This window comes from Siniperca chuatsi, linkage group LG2 (assembly GCF_020085105.1).
Source record: "Siniperca chuatsi isolate FFG_IHB_CAS linkage group LG2, ASM2008510v1, whole genome shotgun sequence".
Classification (NCBI taxonomy): Eukaryota; Metazoa; Chordata; class Actinopteri; order Centrarchiformes; family Sinipercidae; genus Siniperca; species Siniperca chuatsi.
The window spans coordinates 4,360,351-4,370,229 of NC_058043.1; the positions used below are offsets into that span (position 1 = coordinate 4,360,351).

The following is a 9,879-nucleotide window of genomic DNA, read 5'->3' on the forward strand; positions in this document are numbered from 1 at the left end:
TTTGTGAAACAGTTAAATTGTTGAATCTCAACTAATAAACTATTGAAATGTTACAAATACTCTATAAACTATCTGAAGGCAGACTATCCAAATAAAGTGTAACCGAAATTGCTTTTGAATGAAATTGTTGTCATCTTCATAATGAGCTTTATATTAGGAGCGACAATATTCATTAAAAAAAGCTAAATACATTCTGAACAACTCGACCAGGGTCATTGCACAACAAAATGTATTGTTAGTAATATAAAGCATTAAAAGTCATAAATGTATCCATGGGCATAATTAATGTTCAGTGCTATGTTAATGCTCAGTTTCAGAAAAATGATTTTGTTTCAGATACCAGCTCTTTGCATGCTTACAATATGAAATGCAGCAAGACACAGTTTTGTGTTATTTATATATGTAAATACTGTCACACTCCAGAATGTGCAAGTACTCAACCCATTGTTTCCTGCAAATTCCTCTGGGGGTCCCAAAAGGTTTGTTCGTTTATTAAATATTAATAGAGCTAAGGAAATTCACTCATTTGAATATTGACTGGATGTTTATCATTTACTGTGTGCAGTGGAAAAACAATAATCCTGTTAAATCAACATCAGCCATTTTTTAGAAAAAGTAATTTCCTTGGCCTCATTCTCGCACACAAACACACACACACATGCGCACACACACACGTACCTAGGGAGACACACACACTTAGAGTCTCATGGGAGCAACTCAACACAGGTATAGGACTTCAATCATCCAACATGACGGGTTCCACAAGGAAACACACACTCCAAATCCCTGCAGGACTGAGCCTGCGGCTATACAACCCAGAGGCTGTGGCTGATTTTGATTCAACTCCTCTTTATTTAAAGCCTCAGAGACTCTCACCTGCATCTCTGCTGGTAATAGAAAGGCCTCGTCTACACTACAAAAGATTTCACTGCAAAGACCTTGGGGAAGAACCGGGGTGAATAAACCAATATACAGTATGCTGTGGATTTTTTTTCTTTATTTATCAACAGAGTGGTGTGAACGCCTCAGAGATTCAGCCTGTGGAGCAGAGTCTTGCTCCAGGGCAGCTGTTGAGGGAAGACCGAGGACATCAGGGTTCATGCGATCACACCTACGTTTTGTTTTCTTTGGACAGAACAGTCAAAAAACCAGTAGCAGGTATATTGTAGAGAGTTTTGGTAACTAACTTTATCTCAGCATGACGTACATGCTCTACTTCTGTGGTCTTAATGCTAGTTAATACCCCTTTTACATGTGGTATTAACATGCAATCGTTTTCTGGATACCTTATTTGGATAATGACAACTAATCAATAGGCCTTTGCATTTACATCTGGTATTGATAAGGATTCTTATCGCTATTCTGCTCACATTGTGATCAGATATGCAAAGCGTGTAGGCAAAGCTGGCAGACTTGCGCCTTGGTCAAGGGAGGCAATGGTGCTATGTGTTCTACATATTTTTCCTTTGCAGAGGAAGGGGTCACCTTAGCTTTTTGCAGGGTTTTCAGAGTTAGGTGACTTTCGACCAACAATGTGAGCCAGACCATCTTCAGAAGTAGTCTGGCCAATCCAATTGCAATGCATTTTACATTAATTTACCTCTGAATTAACATGTTTTTCCTTATTCAGACACAGTCATACAGGAGAACATGGAGTAATAGGTTTTGAAATGTTGTAATGTCAAATACTTTTTCTATTTACATTTTGAGGAGGGTGGTACATAAATGTAGCGCTTCATTCAATTCAGAAAACAATTTACTAATATATAAATATAACAGAGGACAAAGAGTTAGTTCTTTAAGGACTGAAGTAAACCACAGCTAGCTTATAAACTTTCCTGTGCAAACCAAAGTACCGCCAGTCAGAAATGGCACAAGGCACAAACAAAGTCTCTTCCTTAAAGGGGCAGAGATTCTACCAACAACAACCGGCCATGTTCACTAGGAATAGGTCATAGAATGCAACAGTAGGCTATGTCTCTTATTATGTGTTTTCAAAGTCCAACTGAAATCACATTTAGTCATCCCTTTTTGTAGTGAAAAATAATGTCAACATGTTTTTAAATGTATTGGTAATATATATTTTTTATTAATAAAAGGAATAAAAAAGGTCTTTGGGGGAAAATTAGAAATGCTCCTTTTTGTCTCAGCCAGCTGGAGGGGTGTGTCGTGTCTGGCAGGCTGCTGGAGTGCCAGTGTTACACTGAAGAGAACGACAAAGTATCTCACCGATCTCACCCCCAAGTCGTCAAATACTGAGGCTTGGTCAGTGTCCCTCCGCTTCAAAATATGACTCCGTAAGTTCCCCTCTAGCATCATTTCTGGACGCGCCCATGTTCAAAGTCAGGTGATGTAGTTTAAAGAGTGCAAAAGTTCACATACAGGGGTGGGGGATGGTTCAAACAAACACAGGAATTTCAACCAGCAGACTGGTTATTGTTGCTAACTTGACCGCGGAGCCCTGCACGTCCAGAAATTACACTAGAGGGGTACAGCAGATATGTATGCAGCAATTTCATTTCAGTTTAAAGCTTTTGGAATGGCATTTGTATGGCACAGAGGCACAAACTATTCAGGCTGTGGACAATCAGACAACAGCTGTTAGTAAAATAGATTCATTGTTCATTTGTCTTTTCACAAGAACAAAATGTAATAATAAAATGGCACCAGCATTTTCCTAAATAAACGTAAATCTAACTGTTTGGAATGCAGCTACAGTGTAGACACAGCCTCGGTACAGACTGTCAGAGTTCTACCTGTCTATCACCCTCTACCCAGACTGATCAAAGAACAAAACACACATTCAATATTTATAACAATGTTGAAAAAAAAGGCTGAACAGAGGGCCATGCTGGGAGAAAGAGAGAGAGAGAGAGAGGGAGAGAGAGAGAGAGAGAGAGAGAGGGAGAAAGAGTTGGGAGTAGAAGGGAAGATGAAGGCATAAGAGAAGAATTGTTGTATATTAAGAGAAATAAAAGAAACAAGCACAAAAAGGACTAGAAAGAGAGGAAAAAAAAGGAAGAGAGATAACAATGGCAGGTACAAGGAGGAATAAAAGGTGAAGTAGCAAAGGTAGTGATAGAGAGAGAGGTCGAGAGAGGATGAGATGGAGTGGAGGAAGAGAGAATGTGACATTGAGATTTAGAGAGAAATGCATTCTATACCTGCTGGAGTGGCGAGAGTACCGAATGCCCTGAGGGAGGGGAATACACACACACACACATACATATATATATGAAATAAGAGACACACACAGACACCCAAAGATGGATGCATTTGTGTGCATGCTCTCACACACACACACACACACAAATCCATCAGAATGAAAGCAAAGCACACTGGAAAAAACTGAGACTCTATCGATGCAATGCCAGATCTGAAAATGCATATTTTTCTATCTTTTTGTAACTTCCATCTACACTAAGCCAGCGTTTTTCAAAACAGAAAAGAGACCTTTTCGAAAAACAAGGGACACAGCTTTTAGAACACGATGCCTGGTCGGCTGTGTGTCAGAAAAGTTATGAAGACGACTTTGTGTCTCCTCTAACCCTCTCTGTTATCACTCATTTAAAATACATAATACCGATCGTTAACCTCTATATTTAATTTGTCAGACAACTTCATGATCATAAGCTGATTTAATTGACAGCTCAGCAATTACTTCAACAATTAGCATTTACAGGCCATGACAAAATGACTGACTACAGTACATACATCAGTAAGTGACTGCATCACCGTTCAACTGCTGCTATGTTCAGCGCTGATTCTGACTCTTCAGTTGAGTCGTATGTTCAGTTGGTTGCCTGTTCCAGCAGTTATGTGCAGTTCAGTACAAAACTAGGCCTAGGTTTGTAAGGTTAATAGCTCAGCATTCACCTATTTGCAACAGTTATTTCTTCATGATTGTTTCTGTGACTTTCACAGTCTTTCAGTGAGCTTTTAAACAGGAAGTAATCACAGCAGAGCTTACAACAGTACTCTCAGTCACCAGTGAGGAGCTCCACTGTTAAATCTACCGATTTATTCATTTACAATGGTGATTCAGACTGGTCAGTTCAGTTTGAAGATTCAGTGTTAAAGATCTATTCGAACATGTACCGAACAGCTCAAATAACAGAGGGTGAAACAGCTGAGACTCAGCAGAATGACCAGACTGAGGTTTTGTAGACAGACAGTGTTGTTGTTTGCTAACTGAAAGAGGAGGGAGAAGAAGAGATTTAGCCACTTTTCTATTTTGTTATTTCAGTGTCATCGCGGATATTTACTAAACCGATGTGAAAGTGTGTGGATGCAAGTCTTTTACACACTAAAACCAGCATTTGTAGCATTTAGCCGGTTCAGTATGGACGTTTTAGATACAAAGAGACACAAATGCTTATTGGATAATCCCACTTATCAATTGATACAGGCAGACACGCATATACCACTAACCCCCTTGCAGGTGTAAAAATGCAAACACACAACCCTCTCTATCTTGTACAGACATGTACACAAGCATGCACACACACACATACACAACGCCACTGTGCCACTGAGGCTCACAGGTAGCCCCTGCCGGAGAGTTCACATCTAGTTCAGGTGATGTATCAGAGTAATTACACACACACACACACACACACACACACACACACACACACACACACACACACACACACACACACACACACACACACACACACACACACATACATACAGAGCTTATGTGATGCATCTGAGTTATTAGATGTACCACTGGGCTCAGAAGCTTTTTTTCTTTCTTCTCTCTCTCTCTCTCTCTCTCAAACACGCACCGAGTTGATGTGAAGCATTGGCGTAATTACTTCAAGATCAGTTGGGTGTCATGCACAAACAACACAAACAACACACACACACACACACACACACACACACACACACAGACTTTTGGTTAGAGTTATTACATATTTGCTGTGCTCACAAGTTTTTTCTCTCTCTCTCTCTCTCACACACACACACACAGAGCACACAGCACACATATTCATTTCACATTTGGACGTAATTACTCCTTGCTTTGCTCTCATTGGTCACAGGTGTTGCCTCCAAATGAGTGTAAATGAAAGCCATTAATCGTTGCTGGAGGCGAAGCTGAAAGAGAGTGATTAGCAACAACACAGTGGGCACTTTGCACCAGAAAAATGACTACAGGTAGGAGATGGATGGATAGAGGGAGGAAGGAAAGGTTGCATGAATAAATTTTAACTTATGCAAGCAACTGGACAGATAGAAATTGCCGCTGATTGATGGATGCATTGAAGACTGGACAGTACTGTCTGACACGATAAACAAGGTTAACTTCTATACAAATGGATGAATGTCTTACTCTCCGTTGTAGTAAGCACTAAGAAGATTTACCTTTGAGATGGCAAGAAATCTGTCAAGGATAATTCCAGTTTATTGAAACCCAGGTCTTATTTTTGTAATATTGTTTGGTTATGATAGCATTGTACTCACCAAGTTAATTGCTGAGATCTGGGAACTCTTTTTTTTTTTTTTTTTTTTTTTAAATAAAACTTGACTGGATCATTGTGCTTTCATGCTGTCCCAAAGCCAAAACTATTTTGTAGATTTTACAAAACCTCCTACTGTATATGCAGGCTACAAGTAATACGTGGTCTAGAATGGAGGTAAGGAAAGTAACACAGTTTGGCTAAGGTCAGATTAGGTTACTGCAAATCATCACATTTACTTTTGATGTTTTATGAATTTACTGTTTACATACAGGTATCATCGATCGGCCCACTGACTGTATTGATTTGCAGAATGGGCTACTCAAATTACACTGACACGTTGATGTAGGTGAAAGTAACATCACCTTAAACTTGAACAGTATTTTTTCAGTACACCAATCCCTGCTTTAGTTTATACCATGTCACTGAGAATTTCTGATTGGCAGGCAGTTGTCCATTAATTTCTTGTAAGGGACAGTATAACTGTCATGTCTGACACAGGTGTTTGCTTGCCGTTCTGAATTAATGCAGCAGTTCACAAGAGTGAGAAAGAGAGCCAGCATGTGGATGCGTCTAAGATGTGCATGTGTGCGTATATGTGTGTGCACATGTGCACACACACGCAAAAGAGAGAGAGTATCTCAACTGTAAAGATAATTAATAACATCAAATCCACGCCACGCTAACCCTGAATCTCCTCCAAGTCTGACTTTTAAGAATTCAGCCAAGCCAAACTTGTGACACTCTTTTCCTAGAAATTGTTGGTAGCTAGGCTACATGTTGCTTAGCAATGCAAGCAGCAGGAATCCTAAGGTACAGCTATGTAGAGTTACATGGAGGGAGAAGTTATTTTGGACATCCAGTGGTTGTTCTCAATTACAAAGATTAAGCATTTTGATTCAGCTACACCAACTGGCTTCTTCTCCATAGCAACGGCAGCTAAGGCTCATAGGAATTGTAGTATTTGAAGCCATCTGTTATACTAAACTGGCAGAAAAAACACGTTTTCTCATCAACAATGTTGAAATCATTCAGTCAGAATAATCCATGACACTGTTTTTCTGTGTTGAGGAACAAACTATTGCTAAAAGAAGACTTTGAAATGGGAATTTACAGTAAGGAGAATTACTTCCATAACCAGCAGCTGCTCCCACTTTGCCACTCTATTTAGGAAAACAAAACATTTTGTGAAATAAGTAAATGAATGATTAATATTTTTAATTTGATCACATTGTTTGCAAGTGGCCAAAAAATAAAGGGGGATAATACCCTCAGTGTTGTACATCCCATAATCATACAAGAGATAGGAGGTTTTCACCTGGCATTAGAAGGTTAGAAGGCAGTTGGTACATTGTCATCCCATGCTACACTCCCTGCTGTGTCAGTATCACACATCCACTCTACTTAACAATCTCCTCCATCACTGAGCAACCATCACCAAGGTGACACTGTGAAGCTGTCACTGCCATACCCTTGGAGACAGTCGCTATTGTAACATACTGCTGTGCATGGTATGCCAACAAGGCTAGGTACTGGGAAAGGATGAGTGGAGTGTATAAGCTCAAGATCAACATCAAGTTTTGTTTTTTCAGTCAGATAAAAAAAGCAGTGAAAGAATCGAAACAAATATCTAAAATAAAGCAAACATTTGAGCTTGGTTAAAACAAAAAGAAGAAGGAAAAAAGTTACACACACTGTTAGGCATAAAATATTTATCTTTGATTTTCTGGTGGAGATGGGATGGCACACTGGCGTCAGGATCAAATTCTACAAAATGAATGAGTGTTGCAGAGGCTTTAACTCTGCTTGTGTCAACAATAGATATCTCTACAGGGCTTAAAACTTTCCTTTGCCTGTGTGTATGAGCGTGGTTAATAGAGTGTGACTGACTGAGTGATAGAGGAGACAGATGGTGTTTGCCAATCTGTCAGTCAACAGTAACTGACCAGAACAGTCTTAATATTTTACTATTGAAGCTACACGAGTACAACAGTAATATGCCAGTGCTGCTGACCTTAAACTAGTTTTAGTTACAACATGAAATGTAATGCTTAAACATAAAACAAAAATAAAGCAGAAAACAACATTGATGATTCAGAATGCTGATTGGCTGATTGCATGGACCAATAATAACCCAGAACGTTATTCAAACTCTGTCAGTGTTGGATTACTTTCTCAAACATGGCTAAAACAACTGCAGAAAGTAACAGGTTAGGCTACCGAGCGCCATAATAGCCAGACTACAGACAACAGAAGTCACGGCACTGAAACATCTCCCCTAAAAAGTGATTATTTGTCTTTACAGTCACCTTAATATAGGAGTTAATATCTTAAAACAGGATTACAAAGAAAGTTCTTAAAATCTTGAAATAAGATAGTCTTTCTTAAAACATGACATTATACATTAGGTCAATTAGGTCTTATTTTCATCCACAGCTATTTATTCTAGTATCTTTGTGGGCCTTCCTCATGTGCTAAAAATTCATTGATATAAATGGGAAGGGCAAAATGTGTGGAATAATTGGAAAAATTAGTTCCAGACTGGGAAAATCCACATGATCGCCCCCTCAAGTTGGAACAACAACTCAGAAAGTCGGCGAAAATTTTGGTACACGATTTGCTGAGTTGATGTCATATTACACAGAAACATTGCTGTTGAAAGTAAATGTTGGGTTGATGAAAAGAAACGTTTTTATTAATTTACATATTGCATTTAAATATGGTATATTTTTTTAATATGGTATTAGGTTGTAACTGTTAGTTGCTGTCCACGAGGGTGACCTAGATTTAGTTATTTATTAGCATTAACCCTGATAATATTAACATCATTAACCTGATCATATTTCATGGCTCACATGATCCATTTCCTTTGCTCTTTGTTGTCACGCAAATAATGGAAATGTTAAAAAAGCTATCAACATGTTGTTTAAACACTCTAAGCAATGAATACACACATCTTTGTAGCGTCCATGTTGTTTCCACATTACGGCTTAAAGGTCATGAACACACCAAAGTCAGAAAAATGACTTCCCAACTCGGGAAATGGGACAATCTGAGGAGCACGTGAATGCACCATACATCCTCCAGAATGACCATACAGTTGAAACAACACCACTCTAAAACAATTTTGACAAAAACTGAACAATTTAACCTTCACGAAAGTAAGAGTTATCACAGGGCTGCTTTATAAGACTGCATTAGTTTTAGCTAGGTGTACCTAATAAACTGACAACTGAGTTTACATAGCTATCAAACATTAAAAGTTAAGTGCAGAATGATCACAGGTTTTTTGCAGACCACTGGCTGACTCAAAAGACCAGAAACCAGTCAGCTGGTCAATTTAGGAATAAGAGGCCAACCTATCCATTGCCTGCAGGCCATAGTAAAGCTCTACAGTATATTCTACTACCTCCAGGCCATGCCCCAACCGCTTTCTTACCTTGTGGTAACCTGTTTGCCACTCCACTCAGCTTTAAACGTCTCTCTCTGATGTTTCTCCAGTGGCGTAAGACCTTCCGTAAGGCAGAAAATGTGTATGTAGAAATGTGTAAGCTGACTGGATCACTTTAAACTAAAAGAACAAGCTGGATGGAGATGGATCCTCACACTTTCATCAACCCAACTGCAACAGCACTTCCTGGTTTTCCTCTGACATGTGATTGACCTAACCAATCAGAAGCTAGGAAGACAATACTGTGGTAAATGTGAAGAGAAACCACAGAGGTACATTCAGCTGAATATTGGGATAAAATATTTAAACTTGCAAATTGTCAAATCTGAAAACTCTAAACATACTTTTAGTGAATCAACACAACTGCATGCATTAACCTGTCTTATTCTACATCTTAAACTTGCAAGCTTCACAAAAATCTGTGAACTTTTCCTCCTCTCTTTCCTCTCTCTCTTCTTAATGAACAAACTACCTCTTTCTGCAAATCATATTCCATTTGCTGTTCAACATGAACTATCAGTCACTGTGGTCAGAGGACTGCAGCTTTGATTTTTGCACTCCCCACTATTTGAGACTTGTAATGTTGGTGATAGAATTTAAGTTTATTCAGAATCACTCTGGATAGTGTCGGCTAAATGGCAAAAAATGTACTGTATTCCTTCCCTCAGGCTACATTATGCATGCCAGTCAGCCTATCAATCACCACTCTGCCAGCACACCAATTACATTCACAACACTCTAAAATGTAGAATAAAGATGAGAGGCTGCCTGCATTTTTGCAGTGTATCGACAGCTACACTCAGAAAGACAGATGGACTTGACACAAGGCTAAAACATTTTGTGATTTTTTTTCTACTTTTTTGCCAGTGGGTAAATAGGCCAAGAAAAAACAATGTTTGATGTTTGCCTGTCAATATGGTTTGAGCTTGATAACCACGCAGACGAAGCAGGAGGCACTCGGCT

General features: G+C 39.1%; 1 long non-coding RNA gene across 2 annotated transcripts in view; it reads right to left on the reverse strand.

The window, feature by feature from the left end:
• LOC122887795 overlaps positions 1 to 9,106 on the reverse strand; it is a 118,714-nt gene extending 109,608 nt beyond the window's left edge. For both annotated transcript variants that reach the window (XR_006380612.1, XR_006380610.1), the window contains exon 1: positions 8,905 to 9,106. This is a non-coding gene — a long non-coding RNA (uncharacterized LOC122887795). The remainder of the gene's footprint in view (positions 1 to 8,904) is intronic.
• Between the last annotated feature and the right edge of the window lie 773 nt (positions 9,107 to 9,879).